This window comes from Bison bison, unplaced genomic scaffold (assembly GCF_000754665.1).
Source record: "Bison bison bison isolate TAMUID 2011002044 unplaced genomic scaffold, Bison_UMD1.0 scf7180017864317, whole genome shotgun sequence".
NCBI classification, from domain to species: Eukaryota; Metazoa; Chordata; class Mammalia; order Artiodactyla; family Bovidae; genus Bison; species Bison bison.
The window spans coordinates 10,975,145-10,975,613 of record NW_011494889.1 but is presented as its reverse complement, the minus strand read 5'-3'; the positions used below and the strand labels follow the sequence as shown (position 1 = coordinate 10,975,613).

Here is a 469-nt window from a genome sequence, read left to right as displayed (position 1 = left end):
AGGGCAAAGTCAGGGTTTTGTTTAGAAGTGGATAAGAGATATTAACTAATTAAGTCTCTTGTGAATGTTACATTTAATGGAATAATTTCTTGAAATGCGGTAATAAAACAAGGCAGTAAAAATGGGCAAAAGATTTAAACAGACATTTCACCAAAGAATGTATACTGATGGCAAATGAGAACCTGAAAAGATAGTCAACATCATTCATTATCAGGATAATATAAGTTAAAATCACATATGAAATATGAATATGCACCTTTTAGATAGCTGAAATTAAAAAGATTGACCAAAGTAAGTGTTGGCAAGGATGTGGAAGAAATGGAACTCTCCTGCATTGCTGGTGGGAATGGAAATGGAAAAATCACTGTGGGAAAACAGTTTGACAATTTCTTTAAAAGTTAAGACAGCCTTCAGAATGGGAGAAAATAATAGCAAATGAAGCAACTGACAAAAAATTAATCTCAAAAAT

At 32.0% G+C, this 469-nt stretch overlaps 1 protein-coding gene across 1 annotated transcript in view; it reads left to right on the top strand.

The window, feature by feature from the left end:
- The window catches only part of PCTP (phosphatidylcholine transfer protein), a 9,326-nt gene that overhangs the window by 1,875 nt on the left and 6,982 nt on the right, over positions 1-469 (top strand). The window lies entirely within an intron of this gene.